The sequence below is a fragment of the Mytilus edulis genome, chromosome 5, assembly GCF_963676685.1.
Source record: "Mytilus edulis chromosome 5, xbMytEdul2.2, whole genome shotgun sequence".
Lineage (NCBI taxonomy): Eukaryota > Metazoa > Mollusca > Bivalvia > Mytilida > Mytilidae > Mytilus > Mytilus edulis.
Genome location: NC_092348.1, coordinates 45,231,788 through 45,252,706, shown reverse-complemented (window position 1 = coordinate 45,252,706; position 20,919 = coordinate 45,231,788). Strand labels below are relative to the sequence as shown.

General features: G+C 31.9%; 1 long non-coding RNA gene across 3 annotated transcripts; it reads right to left on the bottom strand.

Moving 5' to 3' along the window:
- Positions 1–12,142: 12,142 nt before the first annotated feature.
- Positions 12,143–20,084, bottom strand: LOC139523768 (uncharacterized). 3 transcript variants are annotated; one of them, XR_011664682.1, is made up of 3 exons: positions 18,241–20,084; positions 17,844–17,927; positions 12,143–14,471 (listed from the first exon to the last, which is right to left on the bottom strand). It is a non-coding gene; the product is annotated as an uncharacterized lncRNA (long non-coding RNA). The 3 variants fall into 3 exon arrangements; XR_011664683.1 differs by having other exon boundaries at positions 18,250–20,084; XR_011664684.1 differs by having other exon boundaries at positions 18,285–20,084.
- Between the last annotated feature and the right edge of the window lie 835 nt (positions 20,085–20,919).

Sequence of the window (20,919 nt, the reverse complement as noted above, 5' to 3'; positions counted from 1 at the left end):
GAATGCCATGAACCATCCTCATGAAAAATTAAACCAAGGTGTTTATGGCTTTCTACTTCTGAAATCATATCATCATTCATATAAAGAGGTGGATGATGGGGTTTAACTGATTTCTTGGAAACTGTCATAGCTTCAGTCTTTTTTGCATTAAAATTTACCAGCCATTGGACTGACCAATTGTTGATAGTCTCTATATCAGAATTAAGTTTGCTCGCTGCTGCATATTCATCTTCAACTACTGTGAAAAGGGAAGTATCATCAGCATATAGTTTTATGTTACAGTCTATGTCGTTTACAATGTCATTTATATATACTAAAAAAAGTAAGGGGCCTAATATTGATCCTTGAGGGACGCCAGCATTTACACCAAAAGTATCAGAGGATTGACCTGAAATAACAACTTTTTGTTTCCGATTTGATAAATAGCTCATAAACCACTTTAATAGGTTGTCTCTTATTCCAATATTTTCAAGTTTATAAATAAGACCTTCATGCCAGATTCGATCGAAAGCACGACTTATATCAAAAAAGACAACACGAATCTCTTTTCCTGCGTCAAGAGCTTTGCCAAATAAATCTGTTATGTGTAAGAGTTGGTTAATTGTAGAATCTCCAGGCATGAAACCTGACTGGGCACTTGTTATTATTTTATGTTTTGTTAAAAAGTTAAAGAAGTGCTTAAAAACACAACGTTCCATACTCTTACCAATGATCGACAAAAGTGATATCGGTCTATAGTTTGATACCACGGCAGTTCTCTATCACCACTTTTGAAAACTGGTATAACGCTTGCTAATTTCCAGGTTTCTGGATACACAGCTTCACGTATAAATTTATTGAAAAGCTGAGCCAGGGGCCTACTTAACTCTCGAGCAGCATACTTCAGAAGCCTACCGCTAATTTCATCAGGGCCCGTCGCTTTAGTGACATCTAACAAAGACAAGTGATCAAACACTTCCTCTTCGGTTATTATAATATTGTTTAAAATTGGTATATCATCGGACATGGGGGTATTAGGAAAAGACGGTTTAGAATCATCCACGGTAGCTTGCTTACAAAAAAAGAGATTAAATGCGTTTGATTTTTCATTATCGTCTTCTATATATTCATTATTTACTAACAAAGGGGGGTAATTTGACGCTTTCGAAGGCTGTCCGGATAAATTTCTTAAAAGCTTCCACCAATTCTTAACATTGGTTTCTGGATTCTCTAATATATTTATTTGTTTGTTGAAAAAGTCAAGTTTAGCTGTTTTTATGAAATTTATGCATTGATTCCTAACATACCGAAATTATCGCCAAGAATCAGCAGTATTTTTCTTTTTTGCCATTTTATGAAGTCTTTTTCGGCGCCGAATTAGTTTTTTTATATGACCAGTTAGCCATGGCGGGTCTTGAGATCTAAACTTGACAAATTTACAAGGTATATGTTTTGCAGCTATTTTTAATATAGTTTCTGTATTTTTTGTCGCGGCAACATTTACGTCATTATTATTAATAGTATCATCCCAATTAACTTCACTTAGATCAAATTTATATTTAGTTAGGTCTGCGTGGTCATAGTCCCAAATCTTCCTATTAAAAACTTTATTTGGTGTTTTTTTAATGTTTATTATGCCACTCACAGGACAGTGATATCTTACATTAGCTTCCAAAATATTATCACCGACTTCAGTATATAAAAGTATGTCAGGATCATTTACTAAAATTAAATCCAGTAAAGATGAACTGGTCTCGCAGAAGAATGTCGGCTGATCAATTGCTTGGTTCAGGCCGTTTTGCAAAATAATATTTGTAAGTTTTGTGTTTCGATAATTCAACAAATTTTCGTTGAAATCGCCCGTTACTACTATTTTATCAATACCCGAATTGAAAGCATTTTCTATGGACAAATTCATATTATCCCAGTATTGCGCATTAGAATCAGGGGGTCTGTAAAATACTCCAAACAGACATTTACATTTTTGTGTGTTAATTTCTATCCAGAGACACATAAACTAAGACCCCACCACAGATTTTGTCTCCATCCCGATCCTTTCGATATGGATTTTTAAAATTATCTAATTTTAATTGGCTATCAGCTATGCCGGACTTGAGCCATGTTTCGGTAAGTAAGATTATGTCCCTGTCCCCCAGCTCAGCTTCGACTATAATAGATTTTTTAAGGAGCAGACTTTGTATATTTAGGCATGAAAAAGTCAAAAGATCTTTATAACGATAAAAATCTAACATATCAGTTGAACTATCGTTATGGTTATGCAGGTAGTTATTCGGTGAGTCGGACGGTGGCCCCGGATTTAGTTCGATATCACCTGCCGTATAAATAATAAGAAAAATATATAAAAATAACTGACAAATCGATAAACAAATGTCATTTGTATTTTCATATCTACCCATCAAAGGAGTTGCTTTTTTGGTGTCTAAAACCCATCTTGTACTTTTTAAATACGAATTCAAACTTGATAGCAAATAGGTAGAACAACTTTGATTTTTAAAATTTGTTTTTAATTCGAAGTATAAATATATTGTGAGAGCCTTTGTGCCAATTTGGGCAAACAAATTAACTAATATAACGGTATGTAAATCGATCGAGTGAGACAGTCGAGTAGACCTGACATAGTGTAGCCCAACACGTGCCCTATATGTATTTAGGTCACTTCCCATTGTTTACATTTAGTGTAGACGAATATATTACAGAACAAAACACATGTTGGGAGCACTACAATAATAATAATATTAGTGGTAAGAAAATGATAAGTATAACACTGATTCACACATCCGAGGAAGATATTCAATTTAGGCGAGTGATATGAGAGCCAAATTTACATTTTTAATGCACCTACCTAACCACCCTATCCTATAAGTATTTGCTTTATCAATAAGAAAGTTATAAGTGTTATTTGTCTTCTAGAAATAGTAACAACGTATACTGTATGTACGGTAGAGTATGGTACAGTATGCTATTAGCTTTTTACAACAGACTTCAAGTAAATATTTTTTCGGAAGCACTCAAGTCCTCATTCGGAACATGACAGCATCATGTTTATGAAGCGGCCATATTATCACTGATACTGCGGTTGGAACCCAAATAAAGCAGAGAGTCATACATTTGTTTATGGTAAAGCTATCCTATTCTGAGGATTGCAATTTATTATAATTATTATATAGATAATATAAAGGAGAATATGGTCAAAAGTTTTCGTCACCTAGACATCTACATCAACATTTGATCATTTCATATAGAAACACATTTTTTTCAATAATATCTGGAATGACATGGTTGTATTTTAACAAATAAGGTGTTGAAAGACACATAATCGTGTAAAGAATTATTGTGTAATGCACTACCGTCTAGTCTACATGGTCTAGACCCCTCATTACGCCTTGGGGGGGGGGGGGGGGGGACATGAAAATACCAGGCGTCCGCCGGTCGTGTTCTGAGACTGAGGTCCTGTTAGTGCTCTCACAGTCAGGTCTGTACAATTGTAACCACATTTGATATAACTTATACTCTAGGTTAATATCAACAATATCCCTGACAAGTTCTAAAATGGTGGGCAATCAACTTTTTTAAAGAGTTATTCCCCTTGGAAATATTAAATTTGTAGAAAATAGCCTTGATAGCACTCTAACAGACCTGTACTACAGCCATACAATTCTTCTCTGATTATTTTATAAAACTCATCATACTTTAAGTTAATATCTGCAAAATCTTGGACAAGGTCCATAAAGGTGTCAAATCATCTTTTCTCAAAGAGTTATGCCTCTTGGAAATATTAAATTTATGGAAAATGGCCTCGTTAGAGCTCTCACAATTACAATACTTGGCAGATTTTTACCAAACTTAAATTTTTATAGGATAGTATCAACATTATCTTGAACATGTTTTATAATGGTGGCCCATCACCTTTTTTTCAAAAGTTATGCCCCTTGGAAATATTAGATTTATGGAAAAATGCCTTGTTAGCTCTATGACAGGTACAATTCTTGCCAGATTAGATAAATCTTATGCTATAGGTTATAAACAACAATATGTCAGAATAGTTCTATAAGGCCCAAAATGTATATATGTCTGTTTAAGGTTACATGCTTAAAAAAAAATAGGGTAGGTAGGTCGGTAATTTCATTTTATTTTATTTTTTTCATTTTATTTTTTGTGACACGATTTTGAGTGTGCGGTTTCATCTTGTTGTGGGCAAAGTTGATCATGGCTGAGTTTACCCATATTTTTAATGAATGGATTATTTTTTTTGTTATTGATTTGAAAAAATGTAGGCAAAATGGTTATTTCATCACACCACTCGCAAATTTCTTTAAACAGCTATCATATTCATGATTATGAATATTAGGATGTATCAGGCAACATTATATTCACTTTTAACACAAGTTCAGTTTATTTTTCACTTTATTATGGAAATAAAATGGCTTAGGTTCAGCACTTGGTCGGGTAACCGTAAACAGACAAATATTTTTTGTTTGGCCTAATGGTGGCTGTTCCACTTTTTATGCCTCTGATGTAGCGGAGAGGCATTAAGTTTTATGTACACTGTATATCTGTCTGTACATCAGTCCGTCCTTATGTCCCATAGTTGGTTTCCATTCTCCAACTTAAGTTTGCCTCATCCAAATTTAATGAAATTAATACACAATGCTAATTACCACAAAACATAGATCAAGTTTGAATTTTATTGGCATCACTTAAACCCTCTTGCTGCCGGAGGTACACATATGTCCATACTGACTGTATCAGAGGGTCAATTATGTCCATATTTCAATTTATTCATTTCGCCTCAGTGCTGTATCTTTCAAATGACAGACTAAATTTTAAACATGATTACATGTTTCATCAATGGATCCCAAATGTAACAGTCTTTATGGAATGACATTATCGTAGAGTGGACATCTTACTTCATAGACATTGAGCTGTTGTATTTTCTGGCACATGAAATGCAGCCTTCAAAAACAATGTTTAATCCCTCAAGAGTTATGTTGGTTTAAAAATGGAAAAAATTCTAATTATTTTGTTTCTGTCCTGTAAATTAGCTTGGCTTTACCAAATAGTATGAAACTTATACCTAATACTCTAGTTTAAAAACACATATCATGTTTAAATTTTGGTTATTTCAGTTTAACTGTTCTAGAGTTATGCCTCTTTAAAATGGAAAAAAAGGCTGATTTTTTCATTTCAATTCTCTTACTTGAGTTTGTCTCATCCAAATGTTATAAAACTTGTACACAATGTTTAATATTACAAAATATAATCATTTTTGAATTTTGCTGGTGTCACCTTGCCTGTTCTAGAGTTAATTAAGCTCCTTTACAAATGGAAGAAATGCTAAAAAGAAATTTTCTGAAACTTTATCACAATGCTTATTACCATGAAATACATATCAGGTTTTGAATTTTGGTGGTGTCACCTTGCCCGTTCTAGATTTAAGCTCCTTTGGAAAAATTTCTGAATTTTTTGTTTCCATTCTCTTACTTTTAAAGTTTGCCTTAAACAAATTTTCTGAAACTTAAACACAATACTTTTTACCACAAAACTCAGATCAGGTACTAATTTGGGTAGTGTCACTTTCACTGTTCTTCAGTTATTTTTGTTTATAACTTTATATGATATGCAAGCATCATCCCATGGATACATTTCCCATTTATGTTAAAAAGTGTTATGTCTCTTGGAAGTATCAAATTTATGGAAAATGGCCTTGTTTGCCCTCTCACAGCAGACATGATTTATGCTACTATAAGTTCTGAATTCGGACACTTTAAAATTAGGAGATGTGCTGTGGTATGATTACAAACGAGACAATTATCCAACACAGACTAAATGACAAAGAAGTTAACAACTATATATGCCATGTCAGTTAACTGCTAGTAGTCTGTTGTTATTTATGTATTATTGTCATTTTATTTATTTTCTTTGGTAACATGCATCTTCTGACATCAAACTCGGACTTTTAATGTGCATATTGTTATGCGTTTACTTTTCTTCATTGGCTAGAGGTATAGGGGAAGGGTTGAGATCTCAGAAACATGTCTAACCCCTCCACATGTTTGCGCCTGACTCCTTAGACAGGAGCCTCTAGCCTTTGTTAGTCTTGTATGATATTTTCATTTTAGTTTCTTGTGTACACTTTGGAGAGTATGTTGTTAAGGGGCCAGCTGAAAGATGTCTCCGGTGCGTGAATTTCTAGCTGCATTGAAGACCTGTTGGTGACCTTCTACTGTTGTCTGTTCTATGGTCGGGTTGTTGTCTCTTAGACACATTCCCCATTTCCATTCTAATTTTTATACATTGCCATAGCTTCCTGTACATGCTGTATGGCCTTCAACAATGAGTTAGACTTATACCGCATAGTAAGCTGTAATAAGGCTCTGAAATAAAGAATTTAAAAAGAAAACTAAAAGCAGTGATTAATGTACAAAAAAATAAATGAAAAAACAGATATAACAGACATTTATCTAGGTTTATTTGGTCTAATATTGTATAACAAATGTATATTTAAGATATGATATATTTGAAATCCTACATGTGGCTTCCCATTATTTTTGGTTCTCATGTGATTATAAAAGAACAAGGAGGATTGTACCTGGGAATTTTGATGACATTGACATTAAGTTTCTAGGAAAAAAATAGTCTAGGGACATAAGTTGCTGACATCAGACTATGCTAGTAAATTCTGTAACCATGGACATTTTACACAATAAGTTAACACAACCATGACTAGTCTACTAATATTTGTCTGTCTGGACACATTTAACAAGACTAATTTATCTTTTAAATATGAAAGACACTGTAATGAACATATATGTCATGTATAGATGCTAAATAATATTCAGTCAATTTCAGAGGAATTACTGTGGATTCATTTGTGTTTTTAGTGGGTTCCAATTTTCATGGATTAAGGAAAATTTGCATGTTTGTGGATGTTTAATTGCATGGTTTGGCCAATGTGTGCTTAGTGATGATACAATTCTATAGAAATTTGTTACTTGCTGAATGTTTGATTTTTGTTGTTTACCTGTACATACGAAATCAATGAAAATTAGTATCCAAAGAATAATAATGAATCAACAGTTCATGCAGTATATTGAAACAGAGACATCAATTTTACAATAATCTTTTATTAGGTACCATGCATGATGCTACAGATGTATTTAGATATGAATCACATTCATTGAAAATCTCATCTATACCTAACAACCATTACTTGGAAGAAGAAGATATGACCACCATAACCATGTGGCATTTGCTAGGATGTTGTCTGTTCTAGAGGATGTGTGGATAAAAAAGCCAGCATCATTAGGAAATGTGATATATTGCACCTCTTAAAGAACATATTAAAGTATACAGTACATGTATAGCTTAACTAGAGATCCCATGCTTTTGTGTCTTCCACTACTATTGGAGAATTCTCAATGTGGGATAATATTTGATTAATTGAATTGCAAAACATTTTATTTCCTTTCTGGTTTATTAATGGTGGAAATTAATTAAACAGAATTGTATATTTTATTAGGAATGAGCTAATTGAAAACTGTTTCTTGGTCTTTTTCATATTTCTCTTATAAATATCTGCAAATTTAAAAAACATAATATGTGATAGTTTACTGAAAGTTTTATCTCCTTAGATGCTATGACATGGAGAATTTCGTTATTATATTCTTCAACTTTGTACTTCATTTAACCCTTTAAGGGAAAATGGTAGTATTACATTTTCCCAGAATTAGGTTGGCCTTTTGTGTACCCAAGACAGGTGGAGGAAGTCAAATTAGAAGAGCTGTGATTGGATGTAAAGGTACAATTATTTTTTTTATTTATCTATGAATAACTACAGTGTGTAAATTTACCATATAAATTTTAAAACCTATTGAAATATTTTCTAGAGAATTATTCGAAAAGGCTTCCAAAATTTCATAAATTTGGTGCAAAATGACGGTGGGCATGGATAACATAAACAAGCTCCGTTGGAAATTGGTCATGATACTATTTGGCTTCAATTTTCAGAATACAGTAATAAAGTACTAACACCACACATAACTATTTTATCCAGGTTTTTATTATAAAAACTGGTAAATTTAGAAAATGTTAGTAAATTTGTCGCCTATGGCAGAATAAATAGTACCGTTTTCCCTTAAAGTTTTTTATTTTGATCATCACTGATGAGTCCTATGTAGAGAAAATATGCACCTCTGGTGTACAAAAAAATATAAACGTGATAAACCAGCTTTTATTTCTCAAACTTGATTTGTGGTAAAATTAAGCCATTTCTAGCATGTCTTGCTAACGAAGTTTGCATTGATTTATTTTTGTGATTACAGATTTTCTATAAAAAAATATTTATTTCTACTAGGAAAGATCTTTTTTTTTTTTAAATATTCGCAACAATTAATATTCACCTTGTTCATGTTGTTATTCTACACTTAAAAGTTGCAAAAATATTTTTTGATAGGAAATAGCCTCCTGTATCCCTCCACTAGAATGATTTCGATTCAAAAAAATGGAATAATACTTTCTAGGAGAAAAAAAAAAAACAATCTTTATACCCTTAAAGCTTTAGTTAGAGCACCGTGTCTGTCTGTATTTCCGTTTGAACGGTATTTTTCCAATACAAAAGAATCATGTTTCAATGATTTGGAAAAATATATATACATGACTGTATACAGCTATGCGACACCTGCATCACGTTTGTTTCAATCATTTTAAACATGTAATTGCAGTTACTTGTATGACTCGTAGGTAATATATATTTACTTATCGGTCCTTTAACAGTACTTTCGTCTGTACTATTATTTTTGTCTGTTTGTCTTTTAATTTTAGCCATGGCGATGTCAGTTTATTTTCAATCTATGAGTTTGACGAGGTTCTTTGACTCTCCCTCTGGTATCTTTCGTACCTCTTTCATACTATACATGTAAAACAAGTATACAAGCAGATATCATAAAAGAACCAGAATCAATGCATACAGACTGTATATAATGTATATAATAACCATATATAATACTTACAGACTGTTACTAAAAACACAGACAATACTTACAGACTATAACTAAGAACCAAATACAATACTTACAGACTGTTACAAAGAACCAAATACAATACTTACAGACTGTAACAAAGAACCACAGACAATACTTACAGACTGTAACAAACAACCAAATACAATACTTACAGACTGTTACTAAGAACCAAATACAATACTTACAGACTGTTACTAAGAACCACAGACAATACTTACAGACTGTATCTTAGAACCCAAGACAATACTTACAGACTGTATCTAAGAACCATAGACAATACTTATAGCATGTATCTAAGAACCACAGACAATACTTACAGACTGTATCTAAGAACCACAGGCAATACTTACGGCATGTATCTAAGAACCACATGCAATACTTACAGCATATATCTAAGAACCACAGACAATACTTACGGACTGTATCTAAGAACCACAGGCAATACTTACGGCATGTATCTAAGAACCATAGACAATACTTATGGCATGTATCTAAGAACCACAGACAATACTTACGGACTGTATCTAAGAACCACAGACAATACTTACGGCATGTATCTAAGAACCACAGACAATACGAACAGACTGTATCTAAGAACCATAGACAATATTTATGGTACGTATCTAAGCATGCTAAGAACCACAGACAATACTTACGGACTGTATCTAAGACCCACAGGCAATACTTTCGGCATGTATCTAAGAACCAGACAATACTTACAGACTGTATCCAAGAACCATAGGCAATACTTACAGAATGTATCTTAGAACCACAGACAATAATTACGGACTGTATCTAAGAACCACAGACAATACTTACGGACTGTATCTAAGAACCACAGGCAATACTTACGGCATGTATCTAAGAACCACAGACAATACTTACGGACTGTATCTAAGAACCACAGACAATACTTACAGACTGTATCTAAGAACCAGACAATACTTATGGCATGTATCTAAGAACCACAGACAATACTTACAGACTGTATCTAAGAACCACAGGCAATACTTACGGCATGTATCTAAGAACCACAGGCAATACTTACAGCATATATCTAAGAACCACAGACAATACTTACGGACTGTATCTAAGAACCACAGGCAATACGTACGGCATGTATCTAAGAACCACAGACAATACTTACGGACTGTATCTAAGAACCACAGACAATACTTACAGACTGTATCTAAGAACCATAGACAATACTTATGGCATGTATCTAAGAACCACAGACAATACTTACAGACTGTATCTAATAACCACAGGCAATACTTACGGCATGTATCTAAGAACCACAGGCAATACTTACAGCATGTATCTAAGAACCACAGACAATACTTACGGACTGTATCTAAGAACCACAGGCAATACTTACGGCATGTATCTAAGAACCACAGACGATACGAACAGACTGTATCTAAGAACCATAGACAATATTTATGGCACGTATATAAGCATGCTAAGAACCACAGACAATACTTATGGACTGTATCTTAGACCCACAGGCAATACTTTCGGCATGTATCTAAGAACCAGACAATACTTACAGACTGTATCTAAGAACCATAGGCAATACTTACAGAATGTATCTTAGAACCACAGACAATACTTACGGACTGTATCTAAGAACCACAGACAATACTTACGGATTGTATCTAAGAACCACTTACAATACTTACGGACTGTATCTAAGAACCATAGGCAATACTTACAGAATGTATCTTAGAACCACAGACAATACTTACGGACTGTATCCAAGAACCACAGACAATACTTACAGAATGTATCTTAGAACCACAGACAATACTTACGGACTGTATCTAAGAACCACAGACAATACTTACGGACTGTATCTAAAAACCACAGACAATACTTACGGATTGTATCTAAGAACCACATACAATACTTACGGAACCACAGACTGTATTTAAGAACCACAGACAATACTTACAGACTGTAGCTAAAAACCATAGGCAATACTTACAGACTGTATTTAAGAACCACAGACAATACTTATTATAGATGGCATCTAGGAACCATATGCAATACTTACAGACTTATCTAAGAACCACAAACACTACTTACAAATTTTATATCATAACCTCAGACAATGCATACTATGGTTTGTTATGGGTAAATCATATTAATTTCCATGTGCATTTGTATTGTGTACATTTTCGTACATATTTCATCAACTATTTATTTAAGAGTTGTTTTGTGTACATGCCTCACATCTTTCATATTATCTATTTTTAACTAAATTAAGGCCAAGGTCTTTATTTACCTGCCTGTATATTTTACAGTATAAGTACACTTCATAGACAAACAAACCATATTTGACTTCTAAAAACACACAACAGTACACAAACTGAAAGGTCTCACCTGCTTTACAGACCAATGATCTTAGGAGTCTTGTAGATTTAGGTTTCACTACAAGTATCACAGACAATTCACATTTCAGATAAATCCTGCCAGACACACACACACCTTACAAAGATTATACACACACCATATAGTTGACCTACTGCTTCAAGTGTTTGAGGAATGAAACTTAACATATAACTTTAAACAAAAAATGAGGTCAAGCACATATGAACCCTGTCTGATGGACATGTAGACATTGCAAGAAACCCATATACCAAATATAGTTATCCTATTCCTTATAGTATCAGAGGCGGATTTAGGGGGGGGGGGGCCGGATCCCCCCTTTTTGGGAAAAAATTTGGTTGCTTATATAGGAAATCATTGAAGCGTGACTGGACCGGGGCCCCCTCTTAGGTCAGTCAGTGGGCCCCCACTTATGAAAATTTCTGGATCCGCCACTGAGTATGTATGTTATTCAAATGAAAATCATTTTTTACTTAGTGAATATATTGTAGTCTTCTTTTAATGAAATATAATTTCACACATGCTTAGCTGCAATACAGTCCATAATAGGCCTTATATTAGCTCTCAATTCCTGCTTTTTACAGGAAATGGGACTTTGAATATGACCCTGTGTAAGAAATTTTCTCTCTTCTTCTTCTTTTTTTTTTATATATAATAAAAGTTATATATTTAGACACCAACTTTCCTTTAAATATACATATTGGATTAAAAAATATCAATCAAAACATATCTAATCAATTTTGTTCTTTTATTATAAATCTTCTAATTTTCTAAATTTGCATATAGGTAATTGAATAAATTATCAGTAATACCTAAATAAAGTTTATAAAATATTAAAGAAAACAAGCATTCTGTGAGTATTGCATGGCAATAGTTCCTACATAGTCACCTAGTGTTAAGAATTCACTGTATTGGAACAAAATTCTAACTTGATCTATAACATGTCATGGTGTAAACAAATATCAAGTTAATATCTTCAAACATGATGAAAAAAGTTTTGATAACTGATTATCTATGTGAATTTTCTAAGTTCAAGGAATATAACTCTGCAGAAAATCATCAGACCAAAACAAAATTCAATCTTGATCTGTAACTTGTGATGATAAAAATATAAACCAATTATCATATCAATATCTTCTAGCACGACGAAAGAGTGCCGAAAAATAATTATTTTATTGATATTTCTAAGTTTAAGAGCCATAACTCTGCACAAATCAGAACAAAATTCAAACTTGAACTGTAACTTGTCATGATAAAACTATATACTAATCATCAAATCAATATCTTTAAAAATGACAAAAAAAGAAGTGTGGAAAATTGATTATTTAAAAAGTCTAAATCGAAGGATAACTCTAAAAAAAAAGCAGCCTCAGAACAAAATATGATTGTGATCTGTAGCATGTCATCATAAGACAATCTACCAAATATCAAATCAATATCTTCAAGCATGAAGAAAAATAGTGCGGAAATTAAACTGATTTGCAGGACTGACAGATCAAACCTAAAGTATACTTCGACTTCATCAGTAGGAGACTAATTATCCATACATATGTGACATGCGTCATGTAAAATTCATACTTATCATGCATAATATTATGGTATAAAAGAAGTAGACAAAAAAGTTACTAATTAAACAAGAATGTGTCCTCAGTACACGAATGCCCCACTCGCACTATCATTTTCCATGTTCAGTGGACCGTGAAATTTGGGTAAAAACTCTAATTTGGCATTTAAATTAGAAAGATCATATCATAGGGAACATGTGTACTAAGTTTGAAGTCGATTGGACTTCAACTTCATCAAAAACTACCTTGACCAAAAACTTTAACCTGAAGCGGGACAGACTGACGGACAAACGGACGAACAAACGAACGGACGAACGGACGCACAGACCAGAAAACATAATGCCCCTCTACTATCGTAGGTGGGGCATAAAAAAAAGAGTAAGAGGTCACAATGTATTTTTGAGAGAATTCTTTTTGAATAGGAAGACTAATACAGACATTTTTTTTAATATATTCTAATCTATTATAAACCAAACAAATTTATTAACCAATTTACCATTTTCGAAAATTAATAATGCATAAGCAATATATCTTAGAAAAAGACAATAATTTATACATTTAAATAATTGTAAATGAATTATTTGTGACTCTTTGACTTTCTGTCTGGTTACTCAAGGTCCTTTGAATACTTTTTGTTTTTCAACACAAAAGGCAACAATCAAGGGGCATGACATATAAATAGTCAATTCAGTTTAAATATTCATCATAATTAAAAGTAAAATTATTTGTTATAATGAAGTATTAGCATATCATAATCATTATGTATGTTTTTCTGTATTTACAACAAATACATATACAAATCCCATTGTGGGGAATATTAATCTAATGATGAATGCACTCTCTATACAATGAAGAAAATCCCCAATAAAAAAATGAAATTTAAAGTATTTGAATACCAGAATTATACAAAAAGAATCACTGGTGTGACACTTTCCAAAGTTTCTTTGCATGTATGATGTCATCTTAAGTCTTTATAATCTAATGTCTTTTAGAAATTTGTTTTTATTTATGCCAAGGTTCTCTAAGTTTTATTTAGATAGGCATTTATATTGTTATAGTATAAATGATAAAATTATGTTTTTTCAAAGTTAAATGCAATTGGGGGGAAAAGATTAATACTACACATATCAAGTAAGAAACAACACAGTTCATACCTACAAGGTACTAGTACTCAAGAAAAACATCTTAATCTTATAAAATAAAAACCCAAAACAAAGTAACGGTACTTAAAACTTTAAATAGTAAATGTCAATGATACTCAAGAAGGAAAATGATTATAAACATCTACAACATTTTTAAAATGAGTAATTACCAAAACAGATATATTAGAACAATACATTACATGAATTTTACACAACTCTGTCATAGTCATAAAATATAAAGCAAAACTAAATATTAAGTGCAAGTCTTCTCTGTTCTTTAAAGTCATTCTTGTCCTTCAATCTTTGACACTTGTATTGCAACCACTAAGGATCACTAAGATATATTGGTGAACCTAAAATAACATTGATTCATGTAAGTGCACAAAATATAGTTCAATTAATAGAATAAGCATTCATGTTAAAATGAAAAAGAAATAAGTTTGAACTGATCTGTTAACATCTGCACTAGATGACTGACTTTTCCAATGATGTGTTCAAAACTTAAGTTGAAGCTGTGTCTTTCTCTGATCTTCCTGCTTGGGAATGTTGCCAAAAATACCTTTTTTGGTTTAAGAATATTTTACCAAGTATAATTTATTATATTACTTAAAGTCCTTAAACATCTTTTATAGCTTGACAGTAAAATAAAAAAATCTCAAGTGTGATTAAGCGTCTCTTAATGTTTAAAAAAAAAAATCCTCTTTTAATTCAAGGGCTGTGCAGATAATAACATTGATTATGTAAGACAATTTGTGTTTTGTTTTTATCCTGAAGGCTAGCCCACTGGATTTTTATTTGATATTTATACATATGTTCCAGACCAAAGGATAATTTGGGCTGTACATGTACAGTCTGGACCATTTGCGAACTTTTACACAATATGCATACGGTTGGATTTGAGATAAACAAAGTGGTGATATAGATATAGAGAGTTGAGATAAATATACAAAATGGGGATATATAAACATAGTGGTGATAGATATGGACTTGAGATAAATAAACAAAGTGGTGTTATATATACAAGTGGGGATATATATAAACATAGTGGTGCATATATAGAGTTGAGATTAATAAACAAAGTGGTGATAGATATAGAGTTAAGGTTAATGTATAAGTGGTGATTAATATATAAAGTGATGATAGATATAGACTTGAGATAAATTAATAAAATGGGTATAGATATAGCATGTATAGAGAGTTGAGATAAATATATATAGTGGTGATAAATATAGAGTTGAGATAAATATACAAAATGGGGATATATATAGAGTTGAGATAAATAAACAAAATGGGGATAGACATACTTAGTGGTGATCGATAGATATAGAGTTGAGCTAAACTTACAATTGGTGAACAATATACATAGTGTGTTAGATATAGAGTCGAGATAAACATACAAAGTGGAGATAGATATAGAGTTGAGATAAATATACAAGTGGTAAAAGATATACATTGTGGGGATAGGTATATATACAGAGAAGTGACAAGTATACAGAATGGTGAATAAATAAATTCATCATAGATACCAGGACTAAATTTTATATATACGACAGATGCTCGTTTTGTCTACAAAAGACTCATTAGTGATGCTCAAATCCAAAAAAGTTATAAAAATTAAAAAAAAGGCCAAATAAAGAACGAAGTTGAAGAGCATTGAGATCCAAAATTCCTAAAAGTTTTGCCAAATACATAGATATTCAAGGTGGTGAAATATAATTTAAATGTTAAATAAATACAAAGTGGTGACAGATATAAAAGGAGGGACACCTATATAGTGGTGGGACAGATATATATACATAGTGGTGATAGATATTCAAAGTGGTGATAGATTTACAAAGAAGTGACAAATATAGAGTGGGGTTGTAGATATATAGAGTAGTGATAGAAACACATAATTTTAATAGAAATAAGAAGAGGTTTTAGATATACAAAGGGTGATAGATAAACAGAGGAGTGATTGATATACCTATAAATATTCTATACCATTTATTCCATTAGGAACATATACTGTTATATTTATTCCTGTGGAAATAATATTCCAGAATAATGTTTCCTTTTGGAACTTGTATTATGAAGGAACTTCAATTCCATGACAGTGATAGATATAGAGGTGAGATAAATAAACAATTAACAAAGTGGTGACAGATATACATAGTGGTGTTAGATATAAAGTTGAGATACATATACAAGTCGTGATAGATATACATAGTGGTGATAGATATATAGAGTTGAGATAAATAAACAAAGTGGTGATAGATATAAAGTTGAGATACATATACAAGTCTAAATAAATATACATAGTGGTGATAGATATAGAGTTGAGATAAATAAACAAAGATGATAGATATAAAGAAATGAGATAAATAAACAAAGTGGTGAAAGATATACATATTGGTGATAGATAAAGAGAGTTGAGAGAAAAATACAAAATGGGGATATATAAACATAGTGGTGATAGATATAGAGTTGAGATAAATCTAGAAGTTGTGATAGATACACATAGTGGTGATAAATATACACAGTGGTGATAGATAAACATAGTGGTGTTAGATACAGAGTTGAGATAAATAAATAAAATGGGGATATATAAACAGTGGTGTTAGATAAAGAGTTGAGATAATTAAACAAAATGGGGACAGATATACAAAGTGGTTATAGATATAGGGTTGAGTCAGAGATAAAAATACAAAGTGGTGAAAATATACATATTGGTGATAGATACAGAGAGTTGGAGCTAAATATACAAAATGGGAATATATAAACATAGTGGTGATAGATATAGACTTAAGATAAATAAACAAAGTGGTGTTATATATACAAGTGGGGATATATATAAATATAGTGGTGCATATATAGAGTTGAGATTAATAAACAAAGTGGTGATAGATATAGAGATTAGATAAATAAACAAGTGGTGATAGATATACATAGTGGTGTTAGATAAAGAGTTGAGATAAATAAATAAAATGGGGATAGATATAAGATTTGAGATAAATAAACAAAATGGGGATAGATATAGACCTGAGATAAATATACAAAATGGGGATACATAAGCATAGGGGTGATAGATATAGAGACATAGTGGTGATAGATATAGAGAGTTGAGATAAAAATACAAAATGGGGATATATATAAACATAGTGGTGATAGATATAGGGTGGAGATAAATAAACAAAGTGGTAAAATATATATATATTGGTGATGGATATGGAGAGTTGAGCTAAATATACAAAATGGGGATATATAAACATAGTGGTGATAGATATAGAGACATAGTGGTGAAAATATAGAGAGTTGAGATAAATAAACAGAATGGGGATATGTATAGAGTGGAAATAAATAAACCAAAATGGGGATAGGTTTACATATTGGTAATAGATATAGAGTTGAGATAAATTTACAATTGTTGAAAGACATACATAGTTATGATAGAGAGAGTTGAGATAAATATACATAGTGGTGATAGATATAGATATAGATATGAAATTATACAGTGTGGTGATTAGTTTTCAAAATGTTGATAAGTTTACAGATTGGTGATATACAGAATGGTGTTCAATATATAGTGTTGGTATAGATATACAAAGTAGTGATATGTATATATGTAGTGTTTTGAAAGACACAGGCTAGCAAACACCTTTATCCATACAGTGTAAATTCATTCATTTTTTATGAAACCATTTTTTTTAACAAGATTTAAAAAAAAACTACAGCTGTAAATTAACCTTTTGCATTGACTGGAGAATTCTTTATTTTCCTTGGTAAATTCTTCCACCAAACAAGTCCTCATTTTCAATCCAGCAAGTTATCTGCAAAATATAATAAACGTTTATACTACATGCGAGTACAGTAAAACTAATATCCTGAAAGTTTAAATAAGTAATTTTTTATTTGAAGTGAAAAGTCCTTATATAAAAAGGTCTTCAAATTGTAGGGTAATGAAAAAAGTGGTATAACCCTGATGGTTTTATACCTTAAAGTTAATATACCATCTACGATATTTTTTTGGGGAATGATTACATAAAACAAGTAATATATTATAAAGGAGAGGATGATGAACCACAATTTCAACCTGGATAAGCCTTTCGCAAAATAAGAATATAAGTAAAGTTGAAATACGACCATTAAAACCTGGATTAGCATTCATCAAACATGGTCAAACTAACAATATAGTTGCATGAGGCTGATATCTATACTTGATCAGCCTTCAGAAAACAAGTAATAAAAGTGAGGTTGATGTTACACCATTTAAAACTGGATCAGACTTCAATCACTGAAAAAGAAATATAGGTGGAGTTTATATGATATATTTAGAAAAGACATTGCCATTGGTGGATAAACAGCTATGGTTTTCCAAACAATTGGAGGGGGAGCCAAGTTGCTGAATAAGTTAGTAAATAATTTACAATTTCAACATTTCAATTAAAAGCCTGTCAACATTCAGATTGTGAGTTTGCAATAGTATGTGGCAGCATGGCCAACTGTATTAAATTCCAATTTTAATTGACTAGAATTGATATTTTCCTGTTGAACAATATCTCTGGGGCAACTCAAAATATTTTTCTTAAATTTTCAGGGTAGTTATTATAGTTTTTGAGATATTAGCCATAAAGTGCAGGTTTGGTAAAACAGATTTCTTGTGCCTTCATGAAGCGTTATTGATACTGGCACAGATGTTGACCAAACATCATCTTATAAACTTTAAAAAGACATTGAAACATTAATTGTGACTCTTATGTTAATCATTACAAAAATAGTTTTTTTTTTATTTAAAAAATGGATAAAAGCCTTAAACTCAAAATGTTAACCTTTATCATGCAGAAATAATTTCCATCTTTATAGGCACAAATATTTTTTCCTTTTCAAGTGGAAATATTTTCCGCCTCTTTAGGTTGAATATTTTCAAGTGCTATATTTCCCTGTTATAGAACAGATTTTTTCCTTCCAATATAGGCGCATATTTTGGCTCTATTCCTACTTGAATATGTCTGGAACCCATGTAAGAAAGTTTCTAGGCGTAAAGGGGGACCTCAAACGGATTCCCTGTAAAAAAAACCCACCTGGAATCCATCAAAAATCCACATGGATTTTTTTATTTAGGGACTACATTGTAAGAAGAGATTTTGAAAGAAAAGTTTACCGGTAACAAAGAATAATACATGTAATGTAAAACTAGGGGACAAACAATAGTGGACTTTTTATATGTGCTCTTATTTTTTGCAATTTCATACTTTTCATACCATTAAAACTATTAATCCCGCTGCAAATGTTTGCACCTGTCCTACATGTAAGTCAGGAATCTGATGTACAGTAGTTGCCGTTTGTTTATGTAATTTACATGTGTTTCTAATGTTTCTCCTTTTTGTGGTCTCGAGCCTTCGACTTTAGTCGAAAAAGCGAGACTAAGCGATCCTAAATTCTGTCGTCGTCGGGTGTCGTCGGTGTCCAGGAATATTCACTCTGTGGTTAAAGTTTTTGAAATTTTAATAACTTTCTTAAACTATACTGGATTTCTACCAAACTTGGACAGAAGCTTGTTTATGGTCATAAGATAGTATCCAGAAGTAAATTTTGTGAAAATAAAATTCCATTTTTTGCGTATTTTACTTATAAATGGACTTTGTTTTTTTCTGCGGGGAAACATAACATTCACTCTGTGGTTAAAGTTTTTAGAATTTTTATAACTTTCTTAAACTATCCTGGGTTTGTACCAAACTTGGACAGAAGCTTGTTTATGATCATAAGATAGTATCCAGAAGTAAATTTTGTGAAAAAATAAATACATTTTTTCCGTATTTTACTTTTAAATGGACTTATTTTTTCTGCGGGAAAACATTACATTCACTCTGTGGTTAAAGTTTTTGAAATTTTTTAAATGACTTTCTTAAACTATCCTGGGTTTGTACCAAACTTGGACAGAAGCTTATTTATGATCATAAGATATATAGTATCCAGAAGTAAATTTTGTAAAAAGATGACTCAATTTTTCTGTATTTTACTTTTAAATGGACTTAGATTTTTCTTCCAGTTAACATTACATACAGTCTGCATTTAAAGTTTTTTAAAAACATTTTATTAGATTCATTAACTATCATAAATTTTTACCCAAACTTGGACAGAAGCTTCTTACAATCATAAGATAGTATCAAGAGGAATATTTTTATTGATTTTTTTCCCTCATTTTTGTTGAGCCTGCCGTTTACAGCAAAAGTAGGCGAGACACTGGGTTTGTTGTTTGGTGTGAGCCAAGGCTCTGTTTTGAAGGATGTTCATTGACCTATAATGGTTTACTTTTTTTTAAATTGTTATTTGGATGGAGAGTTGTCTCATTGGCACTCACACCACATCTTCCTATATCTATTTTTCCTGAAATGTTGCAAAAAAGACATATTCTGACCGAATAGAATCTCAAAAACACATTTTGCCTTGAAACATTTGTGAAATAGGGATATTAGACTGTTAGTTTTCCCGGTTCAATGGTTTTACACTAGTAATTTGGGGGCCCTTTAGAGCTTGTTGTTCGGTGTGAAGCAAGGCACTGTGTTGAAGGCAGTACATTGAACTATAATTGTTTACTTTTATAAATGGTTATATGGATGGAGAGTTGTCTCGTTGGCACTCACACCACATCTTCCTATTTCTATACAGTTTGTGTATATCCTGATATTATACCCTGATGCAGAGCAACTATATACTCATTTTCTTAATTTTTCTCCTTATTTCATTTATTTGACTATAAAAGAAAACTTAAAATAAAGCTAAGTTTGCGTCACAGAGATGTAAAATTTCATTTCAAATTAG